Genomic DNA, 20,932 nt, shown 5'->3' with positions numbered 1-20,932 from the left:
GAGAAAGGAAAACCAGGGACAGAGCTGTGAGGAGCACTACACCTAGAGGGCAAGAAGAGGCAAATGAAACATCATGGTGCTTGGGATAGAGTGAGCATCTAATAAATCCTTGTTGATAGAGAAGATGGATGAGAAGTGGCAGTCAGACAGCAGGGGAGGTAATACGAAGGAATGTCACATAAAGCGAGATAAGAAATATCTAGAAGGAAAGGGTAGTCTACCAGGTTAGTTGCAAAACATTCAAAAAAAGAGGAAGAGCAAAAAGAGATTATTTGCATTTAACAGCTAAGAAGCCTTTGTTGAGCTTCTCAAGAACAGTTTCAGTAGAGTGGTGAAGGATGGAAGCCAGATTACAGGTGGTTGAATGATGAGTAAGGAATGAAGAAGATGAGAAAATGAGTGAATCTGAGAGTCCAAGGGAGGAGAACCGACTCTAGAAGCTCAGTATTGAAGGAGGGCCTTTAAGCAGTAGTGTAAAGAGCACTGGTCTTGGAATCAAAGGACCTGGACTCCAGTACTTATAAACTGTGTCACCTTGGGGAAGTCACTTAACCTCACTTAGCCTCAATTTCCTCATAATTAAAATGGGGATAATAATGCATTCTTTTCTTCTTACAGTGATGTAAGCTATTACTTGTTGGTGTCAATAATGATAACACCAAGGAAGAATAGTTAGACAATAGCTCATAGAGATGACAGCCATCAAGGAAAATTCCAGTATAGAGGACAACTGAGCATGTCTCAGGAGGGCAATCACCTCTCAAAGTCCCTTCTACAGTAGTTATTGGATAGTATCATATGGTGGATTGCAGACTTTGCAACTTTCTGATTTTAGTTCCTGATCTTGATCTTATTTCCTGTAACTATGTCTTCGAACCTGTTCTAGACTTTCTCAATCTACTTTTAGATAGGAATTTGCAGATCAACTGTCAAACTCAAGTCTGAATCCCTGACTGCTTGAGCCTCTGTCTCTCAGTGATTGTTCTCTCTCTCTCTCCCTCTCCCTCTCCCTTTCCCTCCCCCACCCTCTCTCTCTCACACACACACCCCTACATTGATCATCTGAGGGCATAAATGTCTTGAGTTCATGCAGGAAGATCTCATTGGTGTAGGGAGCTCCCAATGAGGAACTTCCTTTATCAGTATGGGTCTGCACCAGCTCTGCAACTTGTAGTTTTAGAAATTTGCCCAGAACATCGAGAAGTTCTTTGACTGGCTTAGGCACAAAGCCAGTATGTGTCAGAGATGGGACTTGAACCCAGGTCTTCCTGGCTCAAAAGCCTGCTCTACTCCCTCTGATCCACTACTTCTCATCTTAGTTCATGTAAACCTTTTAAGTTAAAAGGCACATTTTGATCCATAGCTTCTTAAATGGGATTGCAAACCTTCCACTGAGAAAAGCTATATTTAAACAGCATCCTGGGCATCTAAACCTGACTAGCTCTATATCCATTCAGTCAGTTTCTTTTTCTATATGTATGTCCTTTTTGGCATCACTTCTTAAAAGAACAATAAGATCTAGCTATCTAGAATATCTCTGTAAAATATGTGTGTATGTCTAAGCATATAATATACATACATAGCTACATATATTATATACATTTACAAAAACACGCATATCGACAAGGAACCTAAGATAAATAGCACTCACATTTCAGGCTTTTCATATTGAGAAGAGCGGTTATCTCACACATACACACTCCATAACTCAGTAATACAGAACCACTGTTTAAATAATAGATTGGGGTGACAGATGTCATGAACATATATGAAAAGGATATAGTCAAACCCGACAAATTTGGAGATGAGGTTTCAATCATGGTGCTTTTTTTGTTGATTTTTATATATGATCCTGGGCAATTTTAAATTAAGGCAGGTGTCACCTTTAATTTATTGTCAGGTAAGAAGCACACTTATTTTGTACTCAAAGGATTTATTCAACTTAACTCTGTAATTGCTAGCAATATACAAGCTCATTATATCACAATTTAGTACATTTGATGCCAGCTGTTATGGAGTTAATAGCAGAGCCGATAGAAAATGACATAAACCACACTCTAAGGTTTAGTGCAAACATAATAATATTAACATTAAAGACACCTCCTTCAATTCTGCCCAGGAGTTGATTTCAACACTGTTACTTGCCAATGTCATATGTGAATGGATAGCCTTTTTTTTCTCCCAAAATGTGGCATTTGGTATTGGATACAATACTAAACAGTTTGCCTCTCATTTTATTTTCTTAACATCATCACATCACATCACACACCAAATTATTCTACACTATTTAGAAAGGATGGACATGTTCCTCTTTCAAAAGTTATTTTTGGCAAGTCTTCAATTCTTTAGTATTTTCTCTTCATTGAAGCAGGATGGGAGAGGAATCTGCATGAGAAAAAAAGCAGGCAAATATAATTGTAATTGTGAGATGTCATCCAGTATCTTCCCTTTGGGAATACAAGTGGGGACTTACAATTTAGAAATTTAAAGTGTGTACAATTCTAAAAAGAAGGGCAACTCCCCCCCCCCAATTTATCATGAAGTCAAGAAAAAAAATTGGGGGCAGAGGAGGAATAATTTTTAATCACTGTAACAGAAGTTTATTTTAAGTATTTGTACTATTAGTAGTTACCACGGTAACCAGTGTTATTTCACTCTACTTTGATGCAAGATCTCTAAAATATCTACCTTGTTTAAATTTGGTAAAAGGTACATTGGAAAACTATACATATATGGTCATATATACACACATACCCCCACATGCATATGTACATGTATCTGAGTACATATATGTTATTTTTGGTTCCTATTTAAAATATATCCTGGTTCTAATATTTTCTTATTTCAAAATTATACAACTAATATTTTGCTTGTATTTTTACCATCACATGAATAAGAACAGATCATTTTTTAGTTTCTTTTTCTTTAAATTAGACATACATTAAAATAATACTTTAACATAAGCTCTATTTGAAATTACAGAGTATCTTTTTACAAAGACCCCATCATGTGAGATTATTTATACATATATGGATATATATATGTATATACAAATATATAATATAATTTTTATTTAGCAGTAGTTTTTATACACACACACACACACATATATGCTTATGTTGTTTTTTAGGGGAAACAATTTTCTTCACTGTAACAGCTTAGAGGAAAAAAAATACATATATTCCCAGGAATTATTGCATTAGTGATTCATTCCAGCTATTTTCTATCCTTAATATTTTTTATTTGAGAATTGTGAAGTTCCCTGTGATATGTCATACCATTATTAGATTTTTTAAAATGATCATCACCAGGTACTAAAGGGTGCAATTGATTTCAGAATAGTCAGGATTTAACTGTGTTTTAATTAGCTTAAAACATATGCATTCATTCATCGTATTAATCGGAGTACATCCCATCATATTTAGTTGAGGATTGAGGAATAGAATATTGTACTAGGGCTAAAACAATGAAATGCTAATTGGATCCAGTAAAATAAAGCTAACATTTCCGTTTCCTATTAGGCAGGTTACCTAAATTAGGCTAATATAAAATGGTGCTTAATAGAATTGCAAATATGGTATGATGATCCATTCAGTGCTGGAAGACAGTGAAAAGGGATTTTTGGAGGAAATCAAAGACATTTGCATTACAATAAAACATTTCCTGCTGTGAGGGCTCTTGCAATGAAGGGGGAAAAAACAACACTTCAGCACCACTCCCTCTTATTTACATAGGAATGCCAGGCCTACCTTTTCCAGTTCATAGGAACAGTCGCCTGTCAGTAACAGAATGGTGTGCAATTGTAAGTCTGCTGATGAATATAGTCCTTTTATTATTTTGTCTGGGATCATGTAAGAGATCTTTATGTTGCAATGAGGGAGCATTTCTCTTTGTATACAGTATGTCTTTTTACTATGGGAATGTGCTGTCTGGGCTTTAAAAACTGGCTCCAATCATTAGACCTGGCTTGCTCCCTCTGATTTAAGCTGCTAAATGTCTTTTGTTTATTTCCTTCAGCTCCGGAATGACTGAAGGCTGAGCCTGACAGTTATGACCTTTGTGCTACTTATGGTACTTGAAATAGATCATAAAAGTTGCTGAGGATGCCTTCCCCCTTTCTGGATCGCAGGCTTTTTGGATCTTCTTATAAGGTTGATCCAATTTCTGGACACATTCGACAGGAAGAAATTTGTGAGACATGCATATTATTTTCTGGAGAAATATGGAAGGGTCTGTCCTCCTACCAAAATTTCTTCTCATCTTTTAATGGTCTTTTCTAGTAATCATTAGTAGTCAGAATAATGAGTTTGTTTCGATGAAAAATGGATCTGTTAACTACCCAGTTTTGAAGACACCCCTGAGCACCTTCAGGGCTGAAAAGTGGTTTCTGGGGAGGGCATTTTTTGAAGCTCTTCCTCAAAAGGAAAGTTGTCCAATGAAGTGGGGGAAAGCACTACATTTCTTGCTTGCAAAGACACTGATAAAAGAATTCTGTGCTGAACTCACAAGCACCCTTGAACCTTGCAGTTTGCTCCCAGAGCTCAGATCCCTGCACTTCTATGAAAGGCAGGGAGATAGAAGAGCATTCTGGGGCCTAGCATGCAAATGAGGAAACCAAGTAAAGAAAAAGAGAATTCAAATCTCGGCTATTGTATTCTAAGCAGGTTGCTAGCATATCTTTGTGGAGAAGCTATATAAAAAAAAATCTCATCATTCTGGCATGAAAACGAAATACATGCTTTACTTCCCTGTTCATATAAGCACTTTGTGTGTGAGTGCAGTTTTGTCTTTAAAAAAAATGTTTCTTTCCTTTGAGTTTGGGATATTACACTATCCTCCATGATGTAAAATATTTTATCTGTAACTATAGGTCTGATTGGGATCTTAATCTCCCAAAGAACTTATAATTGTTACTACCGAACTTGTCATAGTGCTTACATGCACACATAATTCCTGCGCTTTCAAACAGATAGAATTAATATTCTTTGCTCTGAAGTATAGCATTTTAGGAAAGTGCATATACCTTATGGCATGTTTCCCAAGTGAAGCAAAGAAGGTTAAAATCTTTCAACTCCAAATCCTCTTTCCTTCTAGTTTTCAGCTAAAAAAAAAAAAAGGCATGTTTCATTTAGAAACAAAAGCAGTAATTGCATAGCAGGAGAAAGATTCTGCTCAATAGGCAGATGCCCTGGGAAACCCAGCACTTTGCACAGTGTCAGGCACATCATAGGTGCTTTATAAATGGTGATTGATTGAATGCCAGGAAGAGAATCTAACTAACCATCTTATACCCATACTTTTTGAACTTAGGGTCTGTCTTTGCAAGATCAAGACATTTGGTTAAAAAGTATAGGGAGTGGGGGCAGCGGCATTTGGTCTGTCATCCAAGTATTTTGTCTACCAACAATGCAACTTGTTCGATTTTCTTTGCTTCTCTCAATTGACTTTTTTTTTCAAGTGTTTTATAAAAAGAAAGGAAAGGAATGATTAATTTAGGCTTCACTTAATCTCAGACTAAAAATATTTGGAAACTTTGTCTCTAGGGGCTAATTCCCTACCATGTATAGTGTCTAAGACAGCCAAGAATGCAAAATGTAATATTATGTCTGATTCATTAGATAGAATTCTATCACATTTTGTGGGGAAGTAGTACATTCTCCCCAGTTTAGAGTAGATGCATTCTGTTATCAATTACTAAGCAATAATCAGAAGCTACTATGTGCTAGGCACTGTGCTAAATATGGGGGATACAAAGACAAAATGAAAGTCTATGCCCTCAAGGAGTTTATATTCTATTGGCAGAGGCAACATGTGCAGATATGATGATATAGTTAAAATATACAAAATGAATATAAAGTTGCTTTGAAAAGGAGTATATCAGCAGCTTGGGGTAGGTAGGTGGGACAGTGGATATAGCCATGGGCCTGAAGTCAGGAAAACTCATCTTCTGGAGTTCAAATCTGGCCTTAGATACTTACTAGCTGTGTGACCCTAGACAAGTCACTTAACCCGGTTTGCCTCAGTTTCCTTATCTATAAAATGAACTGGAGAAAGAAATGGTGAACTACACTAGTATCTTTGCTAAGAAAACCCTAAATGGGGTCACAAAGAGTTGGATACAACTGAAATGACTGAATAACAACAATTTAGCAGGTTCAAGAATCATGAAAAACTTTATATAAAAGTTAGTCAGTCTTTAAAGAAACTAGGAATTGGAAGGAAGGGATTCCTGACATAGACATAGACATAGACAATGTAATAGCATCAAAATGGAAAACAAAGTATCCTATATATGTGATAGTGAGTAGGTAAAATGGTTGGATGGCTGGATGTAAGGAATTATTGTATAAAAAGGCAGAAAATCAATAAGGAGCCAGGTTGTGAAGGTATTTAAATATGGAACAGAGGAGATTATATTTGATTCTAGAGGGAATAGTGCAACACGGACATTTCTTTAGTAGGGGAATAACATGGCCAGATTGTCACTTTAGGAAAACCACTTTGGTAGGATGGTTTGGAACTGGGAGCAGCTAAAGGTAAGTAGATCATATAGGAGGCTATTGCAGTAGTCCAGGCAAGAGGATGGTAGCTGTATAAATTAAAAGGAAGCAACTTAGTTTAGAGATAAAAATGACAAAATCTGTTAACTCATCAGAGGTGGGAGAGGAGTGGAGGGCCACACCAAGCTTGTGACTAGGTGCCTAGAGAGATTATGGCATCTTTGACTCTAACAGGGGAATTCAGAAGAGCGCTAAATAACCTGAGCCAATAGGGTCTTTTTTAATCTCATCTCTGGCTGCTCACAAAGTTGTTTGATAGCAAAGAAATGGCCCCTGGTTTCTTTAAAAAAATAATTCTCAGTAGTAGGCAATATGAATTTCAAAATTGTTGAGATCAAAAGAGGAAACGTCTCACACATTCAATTCATTGTTTCATCCTGTTGATTCCATCTCTATAACATCTTTTTTATCTGTCCCCTTCTCTTTACCCATATGACTACCATCCTAAGTCAGGTCCTCAGTATTTCTTGCCTGAACTGTTGCAGTAGCATCCTAATAGGGCTCTCTGCTTCTAGGTCTCCCTTGTCCAATCCCTTCTCCATAGAGCTACCAAAGTAATATTCATAAAGTGGAGGTTTTGACCATGTCACTCCTCAGGTCACCATATTTTGGTTGTTCTTGGAGTGATAGAGAAGCCTCACCCAATCTGGCTGCCACATACCTTTCTCACTTTATTCCATACTTTTCTTCCTTCTATGTGAACTCTATATTCCAGCCTACAATCCTACTATCTATTTATTTGGAGTATACCTGACATCTTCCCCTCTCAATAGGCTGATTCCCTTTTCTCCACTTTCTCCTGACCTCTGTCACTTAGAATTCTTAATAAATTTCAAATCTCAACTCAGGTGCCATTTCCTGAAATTCTTTCTGAAATTACTCTGTATTTTCTTAGCTGTATGTGTGTTGTACCACCACTACCACCACACTGCCCTTGCCAAAAAGGAATGCCTGCCTAGAGGACTGGGACCATATCATCTTTCTCTTTGTGTCCCTAGTGCCTTATCCCAGAGCAGATACTTAAAAAGTGTTTGTTGAATTAAATTCCATATGACAGAAGTACAATACTAATGAAAATGTATCTACCTGCTTAATATAGTGTTTTCTTTTTATCGCAATATTGATCTTAATCTATAACTTTACAGAAATATGCTTTTTTGGGGACAGGAAGCAATGAGGGTTAAGTGACTTGCCCAGGGTCACACAGCTAGTAAGTGTCAAGTGTCTGAGGCCAGATTTCAACTCAGGTCCTCCTGAATCCAGGGCCAATGCTTTATCCACTGTGCCACCTAGCTACCCCCAAGAACTATACTTTTTAAGCCTTTTATGCATATTCTTATTTCTAGGGTTATTGTGAACTAATCTATGTATCTTGATGTATGATTGAAAAAGTATATTTAACCTATTGGAACTATGTTGCTCCTTTATGCATATGTAGTCATGAAAAATAACTACCTACCCAAACATATTATTTACTCTACATAATGTATATCACATCTATATAAGTGCTTTGCATGGACTATATATGAAGTATAATAAATTGAACCAAATAATAGTGAACAAAAATAATATTTTGAACCTTAAAGACTAGGGCATACATTTATTTTGTACACACACATACACACACACACACACACACACACACATATATATATATATATATATATAAACATATATGTATATTTTGGGGGTTTCTACCTTTATGTGTGTATATATTTTATTGTATTTGTTTCCTTTTGCAATTTTATATGTTTTATTTTTGCATTTTGAAACAATATTCTTGGAGGGAGTCCATAAACTTTGACTGCCAAGAAGATCATGACACAAAAGGGTTAAAAATTTTGATCTAGCTGGATGGCCCTAAATAAGCCTATGGTATGGGAGATAGAATACTAGCCTTAGAGACAGAAAGGCCTAGATTCAAAATGGATTTAGGTCCTGCCTCTGATACATACTAGTGGTATGTATATGCTATTTCATACTTTGGTACCCCAGGCATTTCTCTAAGAAGCTCCAGTAGACTTGGCTATTAATCTTCATTGGTAGACAGAGCTTCCACAATGTTATAAATCATAGGACCTAACCATATCAATATATGGATCCCATGACTTGGAAGTTTAAAAGTTGGAGATCCCCCAAAGTAAAATTTTGAGCTTGAGCAGGCTGTAGTATCTTACTTATGAATAAATGCATAGGAGAAGCTGTCTCAAGAATATCATCAGAGAGGAGCATATTACAGGGAAAGGATGTTACCTGGGCTTATTATGGTATAAGCTATAGATGACTGATAACTAGGAGGATCTAGGCATGTTAAGAGATCTAAAAAAGCAAGGACCCTATGACATCCAGTGTATCTCCTGTGGAGTATTTACTGAGAGCACATGGGTAAGAGTTGAGCAAGATAGAAAGCCTGAATAAGTAAATGATATCCACTAGAGCCATCATAGCCTGTCTTGATAAGAGTTGGGTGGCAACAAAGTACAATTGAATTAATGGTGGGGGGGCTGTGCAGCTAGGTGGCACAGTGGATAAAGCACTGGGCCTGGACTCAGGAGGACCTGAGTCCAAATCTGGCCTCAGACACTGACACTTACTAGCTGTGTGACCCTGGACAAGCCACTTAACCCTCATTGCACCTGCAAACAACAACAATTGAATTCATGGGGCTGGGTTCAAATCCTTATTTTAATGCTCACTATATGTGTGACCTTGGGCAATTCACTTAAATATTTTTGTGCTTCAATTTCTCTGTTAAATCCTGAAGCTGTGAATTGGGAGGAAGGAGGAGGAGGCAGGGCTTCACACAGGATGCTAAAACTGAGTTTTCCTCAAGTACAAGTTGATCATACCAATCCCATACTCAAAAACTTCAATTACTTCCTATTATCTCCTGAATCAAATATCAATTTCTCTGCTTGTTTTATCAAGTCCTTCACAAACTAGCTCTAACATGTTTCTGACCTTATTGCACATTAGTGAGTCATTCAACAAACATTTATTAAGTGCCTACTATGTATCAGGCACTGTGTTAAGTGCTGAGGATACAAAGAAAAACAAAAACAACCCCTGCTCTCAGAGAGCACAGTCTAATAGGTAAGACAACATGGGAATAGCTTTGTCTCCCCTCAGTCACTTAACAGCTGTGTGACGCTGGGCAAGTCACACAATCCTGATTGCTTTAAACATCTGGGGCCATCTCGAGTCATCCAGATATATATCTTGCCACTGGACCCAGATGGCTCTGGAGGAGAGAGTGTGGTTGGTGACCTTCCACAGCCCTTCCTCACTTAAATCCAATTCATTGCAAGTCATGACATCACCCTGATGTCACGGTCCTTTTCGAGAACATAGGACAAACAAGAGCTATATACATACAGGCAAGATGCAGACAGGACAAATTGGAGATGATCAATAGAGGGAAGACATTGAATTGAAAGGGGATTAGGAAAGGCTTCCTGTAGAAGGTGGTAATTTAGCTTGCAGGATGCAGGGAAGCCAGAGGTGGAGATGAAGAGGGAGAGTGTTCTGAGGCCTGGGGGTGGGGGGGGGAGTCAGGAAATGGAGTATCTTTACTCCCTTGCAGGCACTCCGTACTGGTCTTCTCACTGTTCCTCACGCATGACACTCCATCTTCTACCGCTGTACCTTTTTTCAATGACTAGCCCTCATGCCTGGGGTGTGTTCTCTCCTTATCTCCATCTCTTGGAATCCCTGGTTTTTTCTTCTGTGAAGGTTCCCTTAATCATTTTATCTCCTACCCCACCCCGTAACCACCCCTCCCCTACATTGATTTTATCTCTTTGGTATATGCCTCTGCATGTATGTGTTATCTCCCTTGGACTATACTGTAAGCCCCTTGAAGAAGGAGCTATTTCCCCTTTTGACCTTGATATTCCCAGTGCCTAGTACAGTGCCAGACACATTGGGGATTTCTGTTGATTGTGCAAAGGACAACATCGAAGATATGGCTGGCTTAGTCACTGTTCATTTTTATGACTTTAACAAGTCATTTAACTTATAGGGACTTCAATCTCCTCCTCTGTGAATTAGTGGGCTAGAATGAGATATTCTGAAGTGCCTCTCAGCACTGGAATTCTGGAGATTTTCTCTGTGTTTATTGGATATAATCCAGCTCTTAGATGGTTTCTATTAAGACACCATCTAGTGAACAAATCTAACTTAAAGACCCATTTGGAGTCCCTATTTGGTGAGGTATAAATCAGTGATATTAAAGAATACTTCCTGTTCCAAGGGTTGGATGGGGACCATCTCATCGATGTTACCAGATTTGAAGCACATTTTGACAATAGCACCTAACATAGTCCATTGGTCTTCCTCTCTTCTTTTTCCCTTTCTTTCTGGGGGTAGTTTGCCATCCTTAAAAGAGAATAACTCAAGTTTCTAACAATTTCCCCCTATTTTCTTGTCATGGATATATTAGCAGTCCATGATGCATACTAATTATAAAGTTGGATGTAACAAGAGTTCCTCTTGTGAATCCATTTAAGAACTGATTGTTTACTATCTTTTTCTGTAAGTATAAAATTTTAATTATGCCACTGACAGGAACTGTGCGTGATACAGTGCTCTACATTTATCACTGGGAGAGGGCCAGTTGCAGAGCTGTTTGACTTTGGAGAAATCCTGATGCGCTTGCAATGTTGAGCAGCAGGTGCCACATTATTATGTACAGAAAAGCAATTAGGAAGCATATTGGATGAATGGGGAGTGCATTAATATTAGCGAGTACATTTGTCAGTGGTTTTGATGCGAGTCTTTTTCTTTTCTTTATGCAACATTAAGATTGTAGCTCTCATAAATTCTCCCCTTAAATTGCCATCTGTTCCCTTGTCAGGCAGTAGTGAGGTAGAGAAAAGTTTTCTTGACAAATGAAAAGAATTTCTTTTATTTAAAGTAGAAGCAAATCACGTGCCTATACAAAGTTGCAGAATTGTAGGTTACAGGAATGAGCTTTGCATGTGTTAAGTAATTACCTTTGAATGTAACATTAACTGTGGAACCCTTTGATTTTTACAAGTTGCTAATTTTTTCCCAGTCATTTGGGTATATTTTAAAATTCAATAGGAAAGAGTTATAATTAGATTACCGTTATGACAACTAGCAATGGGCCACTTGGATTAGAATCTTTGGGAAGAAACTGCTATTCCATTGATATGTGGTATATCTGCTTTTCATTCTTGTAACCATGGACAAAACAAGTTTAGGACAGTGAAGAGTAAATTTGTAAACTGTCCTTTCCCCAGTTTTATACAGGACTCAGTAGACACATGCTCTCTTTTTTAAAATTAGGCAGTGTTGGTTTTAATATCATTTGAAAGCAAAAGTAAACAAAGAAAAAAAACAACATAACAAACAAAGAAAAAAGAAACAAAAAACAAATCTCCTGACAGAACTAATAAGGATTAAACAGTCAAAGGGATAGCCTTCTGAGAAGTTTTGATGTGTGAAGTATATACCTTTAGTAGCTATATAATCAGATCTCGCTTACTGGTAGCACAATGGCTATTCTGAGGTTTTGTTTTTTTTGTTTATTTTTTTAATTAAAGATCAAGCGGGAAACTTCCTTTTATTTCATTTCTCATTGAAAAAGTTTCCACCCTAGCATATAAGGATACTAGCTATAATTAACTCTGTGGATCTGTAATATGCAGGGGCCATCCTTATGGGCATCAGTTTTCATTGTCAGGCATGTAAATAGTCCTGTAGATTTAAGGAAAAAAAACCCTGGGATCACATGTGGTAAATATAAAATATACTTTGGAAAACTTTCCCTTCCTAGGCAGTATAATTTAAATTCTGATGTGATTTTAACAACAAACAAACAAACAAACAAAAAAAACACTTCCACTTTGTTTTTATTTTTTGTTTTCTAGAAATTCTACTTGAGGTTTTAAGTCAATCATGTTCTGTTTAAACCAAAATTTTACTCTGATGATTACAGTAGAAGTGAAAAAAGTACAAATGGCAATGGATAGTGTCCTGGCTTAAGTGTTAAGAGAGGTCTGGGTTCAAATCATGCCTCCAACACTTACTACCTATTTAACCATCTCTGAGCCTCAGTTCATTAACTGTATGATTACCATGTCTTCACCACTTACCTTGAAGGATTGCATTGTAGATCAAATGAGTTAATGTATGTAAAGTGTTAAACACGTATCAGTGATCACAGCTGAGAGATGGGAATAGAAAGTGATTTCCTTAAAACTGCTTTTTCTGCATGTATATTTTTATGTATTTTATAGATGAAGAAACTGAGGCTGAGAGAGATTAAATGACTTGCCTAGAGTCATAGAGCCAGTAAAGATCAGAGGTAATTATTCTGACTCCAGATCAAACACACATCCTTGCTTACTTTTATTATCTCTGTATGAAGAGAGTTGGGAAGAAGGAGCAGTCTAAAATTTCTTGATAAGTTCTCTACTATAAGGCCACTGGATGGAGCTTCTGGGACTGGACTTCCCAAAATTATTCCATAGGATATCTCCAGAGATCAGTGAATGACTGGGATTAAAATTCTAAGGCCAGCTATGTTTACTGACTGCCAAAAAGACTTAGCTACACTTTTGGCAGATTTGTCAACCGTATCTGATTCACAAGGTCTTTTCTAGAATTTTCAACAGATTCCAGCTTCCAGATTGAGTTATTTGCTCCCAAGGTTACTTGATGGGTGGGTGGGAAGGATGTATCCTGGATATAGTTCCACCACTCCACTTTGTGATCAAGCCTGAGAATTACATCCTCTTCACAGCAAAACCCCTCCTTTACCTGAAAGCAAAGGTGTTGCCATAAATGAAAAATACCAAGTTGACATTCCTACCCCAGGGCCATGGAATGGTTGCTTTAGCAGTCCATAACCTTCTTCTTCTTGACTCAAAGGGGCCAGGAAAATGGTATTGTACTCTAATTCCAATAGGTTAGGAGAGAAACAGAATGGCATAATGGGTAGAGAGTTGGGACAAAACCACATTTCAGGTACCTTCTCCAACATATAATTCCTGAATAACTCAAGCAACTCCATTACTGGTTTGGGTTTTTTTTTTGTTTGTTTGGTTTTTTGGGGTTTTTTTTTTGCAGGGCAATGGGGGTTAAGTGACTTGCCCAGGGTCACACAGCTAGTAAGTATCAGTGTCTGGGGTCGGATTTGAACTCAGGTACTCCTGAATCCAGTGCTTTATCCACTGCACCACCTAGCTGCCCCTCAATTACTCTTTAAGAATAAAAATTGCAGAGAAAGTAAGTTGATAGATACATGCTTTTCTCACTTGAAAGTTTCCTACGTCAAATAAATCCTAGGTCCATACCATCTCCCTATTTCCAGGGCAAAAAGTTCCTGGTTTCACAGAGCTTTTTAAGGCAGTCTTAATGGAGGAAGTTCAATGTCCACAAATAAAAGCAGTACAAATATGTCAAGCGTGAAGTTAGATAGCAACATCTTTCCATTCAATTACAATCAACAAACCTTTATTAGGTGCCTACTATGGACAAGGTTATATACTTAATGCAGGCAGAAATGTGAAAAAACTCACAGATTTTAGGACTAGAAGACACCCCAGAAACCATCTACTGTAAGCTCTTTTTTTCTGCGTAAGGGAATGATACCCAAATTGGTGGCAATTTGCTATAGATCACATGGCTTATAAGGCAAAGCTAGGTTTATAGCTCACGTCATCTGTATTTTAGCTATATTCCATCTTTACTGTATTTTTGATGAATTCTAAAAACAAAGATAAACATGGCTAGTAAAGTTATTTCCTTGTCATGTAATGGAAAAAAATAATGGATTTAGAATGAATAGATCTCAGTTCCAATCTCAATTCAATCACTTACTAGTTCTGTGACTTGATAAATTCCCTTAAACTCTCAGAGACTCAGTTTCTTTATTTGTAAAATGAGGATAGTAATATTTCTAGTGTTATTATCATTTTGTAGTAGTACAAGACTTTCCTTTTTTCTTTCTATACTACCTTAGTAACTTCATCTGTTTGCATCTCCAATTATTACCTTCATAAAATGACTACCAGATCTCTCTCTCTCTCTCTCTCTCTCTCTCTCTCTCTCTCTCTCTCTCTCTCTCTCTCTCTCCTGAGCTCCAGTACCCCATTATCAATTGCCTATTCAACATTTCAAACTTTAACCATCTCAACCTCATTATGTCCAAGATATAACAAAATATCCAGAGGGCATGACATGATGAAAAGGAACGTAGAAGCAGCAGTCAGACAGATAGGAAAACTAGGAGACATTAGTGTCACCAAAACCTATAGAGGAGAGACTTTCTAGGAGAATACGGTCAATAGCATCAAATGCTCTAGGGAGGGCAAGAGAGGATTGAGAAGAGGGTGCTAGATGGGACAAATAAAAGATGCTTAATAACTTTGGAGAGAGAAGTTTCAGGTGAGTGATGTCAGAAGTCAGATTGCTAAAGATTTTAGAGAATAGTGATAGAAAAAAATTGAAACACTGAATGTAGATGACTTTTTAAAAAATCCAGAACTTTGGCTAAGAAAGGGAATAAAGAATTAGGAAAATGGTTAGCAGGGATGGTGGACTCTACTGAAACCATTTTAAGGATGGAGGAGAAAGGTATTTTTGTAGATAGAATAAAAGGAATCACTAGATGAGGAAAGATTGAAGATTAGAGAAGGGTAAGATGATAGTGGGGAAAATGTTCTGAAGAACATGGGAGGGGATACAACTGAGGGTACATGTAGAAAGGTTAGACCTAGATAAAAGGATCACATCTTCAACAAAGATTGTGGTAAAAGAGGGAATACTGGGGGATGATGAAGAAGGTAGGAGAGGGAAAAGAACAGCTTCAAATTTTTTTCTGCGAAGTATGAGGGAAGTACATTAAATGAAATGGTGGAGATAATGGGGTTTTATGGGAGATTTGAGAAGTCAGGAGGAGGTTTTGAACAGGCTTTATGGATGATGATAGACTATCCCAATAAAATGTAAACTTCTTTTTTTGGTGGGGCAATGAGGGTTAAGTGACTTGCCCTGGGTTACACAGGTAGTAAGTGTCAAGTGTCTGAGATCAAATTTGAACTCAGGTCCTCCTGAATCCAGGTCCAGTGCTTTATCCACTGTATCACCTAGCTGCTCCTAAATGTAATCTCCTGAATGGAAGGGGTGTTTCACTGTTGTCTTTGAATCCTTTGATGCCTAAAAGTGTATGCATGGAACATAGTAATTGCTTAATAAATGCTTACTGATATATTTATTATTATTATTAATTCTTATTATTTTTAGGGCAGCTAGGTGATACAGTATAGAGTGCTGGTTTTAGAGTCAAGAAGACTCCTCTTCCTGAATTCAAATCTTCCCTCTGACAATAGCTGTGTGACCCTGAGCAAGCCACTTAACCTGTTTGACTCACTTCCTCATCTGTAAAATGAACTGGAAAAAGATGTGGCAAACCACTCCAGTATCTTTGCCAAGAAAACCCCAAATGTGACACAACGAGTAAGAAATGACTGAATAACAACAAAATGATTATAGCTAATTCATTCATATCTTTAGACACTTAAAATAATTCTTGAAACCCTATTGCCTCGTAGGGACTATTAGGTTAGCAAGACATTGACCTTGCCCTCAAGGAGTTTTCATTACTGCAGGAATGATAAAAAATAAGTGTATGAATAACTGTGAGAGAAGTACCACAAGAGAGTTACAAATAAAATAGGAGTTCCTAAGTGGGAGCCTTTATTTCTTGCTAGGAGGGATTACAGAGGAGGTGCCATGTGACCTGGATCTTAAAAAATGAGTAAGATTCTGGCAGATGCAGAAAGAGGTCAAGGTATTTCAATAGAGGAAATAGCATGAACAAAGGCACAGAGATAGGAAGTCAGGGGTATATGACTGGTGAGTGGTTCAGTTTGATTATAGTATAAAGGTATATCACTTTTGAGAAGTAGTGAGAGATATGACAGAAAAGGAAACTTTTTATTTTGTTTATGGGTATTTTATTCATGTACTCATCTACAAATCTCAACTTCATCAGATAAATGGTTGGGGCCTCCACTTGTCCACAGTAATAGACATAGCTAATTACATTTCTTGTCTCTCACAGCTTTTTCAGTTTCCATGGTTGAACTAAACTGGTAGAAGGAGAGAGACTGAATGGGGTAGAGAAAAATACTAGGAGATTGGAGACCTAAATGTGTTCTAGTCCTGCCCTTACCTTAGATTAGTCACTTAACCTTTCTATTCCTCAATTTTTTCACCTCTAAAATGAAGTTTATACAATTTTATGATTTTAAGACCTCCTCTAACTCCATGATGGTATTTTTATCATACTTTTCTTGTTGCGGATCTCAGCACTCTTAATAGCATCTAGGCCATCTTGGGGTTGAGATTTGGAGCTGGAAAGGGTTTCAGAGGTCAGTGAAAAATGTTTCTTGAACTGAATTCAATATTGTCCTTATATTTTCATTTTGTGAGGAGGAAAATTGAGCTTCATAAAAATGAAGTGATTTGTCAAAGGTCACTCAAGTTAGAAAATGATTTGATTTGGATTTGAACCCAGTTCTTCTGACTTCGGATCCAGTGCTCTTTTAAAAAAGGATATGTTTACCTTAAAAAATAAGCCTATTTAAGCACAACCAGTTACACTATTATTGGAGACAACTAGGTGAATTAGGGGATAGAGTGCTGCACTTGAAGTCAGGAAGACCCTAGTTCAGATCTGGCCTCAGACACTTGCTAGCTATGCAACTCTAGGCAAGTCCTTTGACTCCTGTTTGCCTTAATCCGCTGGAAAAGAAAATGGTAAAACACTTCACTATCTTTGCCATGAAAACCCCAGATGGGGTCACAGAGAGTCAGAAAGTACTGAACAGCAAGAAGTCATACTCTGCAGCACCAATCCTTCTTTCATACCTGTTACTTTTGTACTGAACTTCCCAATAGCTATGGAGAGCTGGGATATAAGAATGAAACAATAGCAAGAAGATATAGGTTACATAAGAATATAAAATTAAATTTAAGAGCAAGATGATATGGGTTCCAGGGAATGAGTTCTGTTTTGACATTGGGGCTTTCCATAACCTACCCAATTCCATACACTACAAAATGGCTTGGGAATATTCTTGGCTCCTTCAAAAGGACAAAAATTATAACCATCAAAAAATCTGGAATATATGTATATGTATACACATATACATATATGTACACATATAAATCTACAGGCTTATCACATATATGTGAGTATATACATACTTCTACCCACTTACATATATGTATGTGTTTTAAAAAAACACTTTAAACATTCACTTTTCTGCAATTTCCTTGTGACAGCAGCAAGTGCCCCAAGAGCTTTATAATTGGATGTCTGACACTGTCTTCTAGTCATCCAGGCAGGCAGATCCAAGCCTATTTTCATTTCTCACTAAACAGAAATCACGAGCCAAGCTGCAACCCTTCTTGGAATATTTTTGGGGCTTCCTTTTTGTTCCTTATTTATTTATTATTTTGAAGTAATCACTTTGAATCTGGGCACAGATGCAAAGGAAGGGTGGAGGGTTGGATGAGAGGTGAATTCAGGAATAAGAAGTAGCCAGCCAATATAACCAGATACTTACCCCCTTAATTTCTTCTCTGGCTTTTCTCATTTACTTTATATCTGTCCTCTGCCGGTATCAAAGCCATCGCCCACCTACAGTCAGACCTCTTTGGCTGAGCTTGATGAAGTACACTTAATTGCTACCTCCAAAATACAGCTGCTTTGGGGATGGCCTCCTGGGGGTCTTTTCCTCTTCGAATTCTTAGTCATCCACTCCTGTGACTCAGGTTATTTCCACACTAAGGGAGCTAAGATAGTTTGTCTGTGGGGGCAGAAAGGCAGCAGCTGCTGCAAACAGTACTAAGGAGGGCACCACCCTCTCTTCCTCTGTGAAGCTGTCCAGAGTTAGCATAGAAAAAGCAGGAAGAGCCAGAAGGTCGGGTAGAGTTGGTAGCTGTTACTTTAGGGAAGGAGAAAGAGATACAATGTAAGGCCTCTATATTGTAGATGATTGAGTTTTATGGGTATATTCCTGAAGGGTTATCCCTGTGTTCTTTTGCAATGTTTCCCATTGTTCCTGTGGAAATTTGTGTGCTGGACTTTGAACAATGATATGCCCAAGGTCTTTGGTGAGAGGAACACCAAAGGACTAGGTAAAGATGACTGACTGTCAGAAGGGTGACACCAACTACAACCTTTACAACACCTCCTGGACCCTTCAGATATGCTTATATTAGAGGTCAAAAGGCTGTGATAGTTTTAAGAAAGACTGCAGAATGGATTGTTGTGGGAAGAGAACACAGTCAAATCAGAATGGACAACAGCAGTATGGTTAGTTTGTCCAGCAGTGAAAAGAATACTTGTCATGGTGATTTTATGATATCTATGGGGTATCTAGTTTAAGGTGTCCAACTGGTAGTTGGTCATACAGAACTGGAACTCTGGAGAGAGACTAGGGCCAGATAAATAGGTCTGGATTCATCTGCATAGAAATGATAAGTACATCCATGTAAATTGATGAGACCAGCAAGAGAAATTATATGGAGAGAAGAGGATCCAAGACAGAGCCTAGGTTTATAGACAAGGTTAAGGTGCATGATATGAAGGAAGATCTGGCAAAGGAAAGTAAGAAAGAGTGATCTGACAAGTAGGGAAGAGATTCAGGGTGTCATAAAACCCCAGATAGAAGAAAATACACAAGAGGAGAAGGTAGTCAATAAAGTCACATGCTGAATAGAAAAGTTCATCATATTTGGCAATTATAAGGTTATTGGTTACTTCAGAGAGAGAAATTTCTTTTGAGTGACAAGGTTAAAAGCCAGATTACAGAGTTGAAGAGTGAATGAGAGGAGAGGAAGTAAAGAAATGAGTGTCAATAGCTTTGTCTAGGAGTTTGGATGAGAAAGGGAGGAAATATAGAGAACAACAGTTTAAAGGGATGATAGATTATAGTAAAAAGTGCTTGTGCTTTTAAAATGATAAGGTAGAACTTGGCATGGTTATAAGTAGCAGAAAAAGAACCAGTAGATTGGTAGTTTAAATCTTAGTCAGAAAGTAGGTATGATAGTGGTTGCAATTTGTTGGAGAACATGGAAGGACAGGATCTAGGGTGCATGCAAAAGTGTTGGCCTTGCAAAGGAAGACAACCTGATTTTTAGAGCTTGAAGGAAAAGAGAAGATAGTAGAGGATGATATCAAGGTGTTTTGCAATGAAGAGAAGGAGAAGAAAGAGCTCAAAAAGAATGGCCTCTATTTTTTCCAGAAAGGTTTACCCTTGGATACAGGGGTTGTTTCATTCTTTGTATTTCTAACCTCAGAACCTAGCCCACCGTCAGGAACATAGTAAATGCTTAATAAATGCTTGTTGATTAATGGATAAACATATGATGCAATGCTGTCAGCTGACAGACCTCAAAGTAAATACAAGGGGATGGAATGAATGGCACCAGTAAAGGAATTGGCCTTGGCTAGGAGGACTATCTCTTCCTCTAAGACTAGAGCAAAGAAGGAGAGAATAAGGAAGGACCTTGAAGAGACATAAGGTGTAGAATTGGGAGAGGAGGAAGTTCATGATATGTGGCCTCATTTTCTAGATTAAATTTTAAGGAGAGGCCTCTGGCAAAAGGAAATAGGTGGGGTAAAATAGAGGAGGAGAAAATAAGAGATGGAGAGCTTAATAGAGAGTCAATCTGGGAAGATTAAGATACATTTTCCATAACACAGGCTTTTTATGATATTTTGCCTTATTATCCTTTCTAAAACTGTGATCAAATTGAGCTATGCAAAATTTTTAGGAATAATGAACCTGTGTGATTAAGTTTTAAAACACCAATGTCTTTTTTACTTTCTCGCTTTTGATAGATTTCCAACCTTCAGGGTTGCCATGAGAATCAATCATATGAGATAATATTTGTTAAGCCTTTTTCAAACCTTAAAGCATTGTATAAATGTTAACTATCATCATCATTATCATGATCATCATTCTACTTTTTATATTTGGATTATGCCTATGTTGTGTGTGTGTGTGTGTGTGTGCATGAGAATTCAGATCAGGGATTATTGTATGCCAAGAATTCACACCATTGCTTTCAGATCAATGTCATATCAGCAATTTTGTCTTAGAGAGTTCCTGGGGTACAAACAGGACAAGTCACATGTCCAGTATGTGGCAAATGTGGGGGTCAAATTTAATATATGGAGAGTTAATTGGGTAACTCACCGAAATATTGGAGTCCCGGAAATAATGAGGGACCTCTAGGTTCAAGGCTCCCTTTCCTCCAAACTGCCTTTTTAGATATTTCTGCCAGGCCAATAAGAAAGGAGCCTTAGAGCTTCTTTTCCACAAAAG

General features: G+C 37.6%; 1 long non-coding RNA gene across 1 annotated transcript in view; it reads left to right on the top strand.

The window, feature by feature from the left end:
- Positions 1-3,675: 3,675 nt before the first annotated feature.
- The window catches only part of LOC122742966, a 725,757-nt gene continuing 708,500 nt past the window's right edge, over positions 3,676-20,932 (top strand). The window contains exon 1 of the long non-coding RNA XR_006354966.1: positions 3,676-3,777. This is a non-coding gene — a long non-coding RNA (uncharacterized LOC122742966). The remainder of the gene's footprint in view (positions 3,778-20,932) is intronic.

Source organism: Dromiciops gliroides, chromosome 2, assembly GCF_019393635.1.
Source record: "Dromiciops gliroides isolate mDroGli1 chromosome 2, mDroGli1.pri, whole genome shotgun sequence".
In the NCBI taxonomy this organism is placed as follows: Eukaryota; Metazoa; Chordata; class Mammalia; order Microbiotheria; family Microbiotheriidae; genus Dromiciops; species Dromiciops gliroides.
Note: the sequence above shows the minus strand (reverse complement) of the source record. Positions and strands in the feature narration are given on the sequence as shown.